The sequence below is a fragment of the Myotis brandtii genome, unplaced genomic scaffold, assembly GCF_000412655.1.
Source record: "Myotis brandtii unplaced genomic scaffold, ASM41265v1 scaffold249, whole genome shotgun sequence".
NCBI classification, from domain to species: Eukaryota; Metazoa; Chordata; class Mammalia; order Chiroptera; family Vespertilionidae; genus Myotis; species Myotis brandtii.
Genome location: NW_005359430.1, coordinates 306,713 through 307,122, shown reverse-complemented (window position 1 = coordinate 307,122; position 410 = coordinate 306,713).

The window sequence follows — 410 nt, the reverse complement described above, 5'->3', positions numbered from 1 at the left end:
CCGAGGAGGGGGGCAGCGCGGGAGCCCGGGGCCGAGGGGGACGGAAATTCACTAATTCGGAGCCGCGGACACTGGTCAACTCCTTCCTCTTCTCTGGGCCTCCTCGTCCCCTCCTTCCCGCCTCGGGAGGGATAGGTGGGCTCCAGCCCCCGCTCCTCGGCGCGGCCCGCGTAATGGGCAGGTAATTTTCTCGGTGAGTGATTTCATGGAAGCCCTTCCTAATTATTCAGCTCTCCTCCTGCCAGAGATGCACGCGCTTTCTGGAAAAATTCCATCCTCCAGGACCCAGGGCACAGCCTCGTTACCGGTTAAAATCGCACAAGTACACTTCACCTTTTAGCAAAATGAGGAAGCTACAGGCGAAGAGGAAAGGAAACAAAATATAACCACCTTTTGGAGCGGAAAGGTTG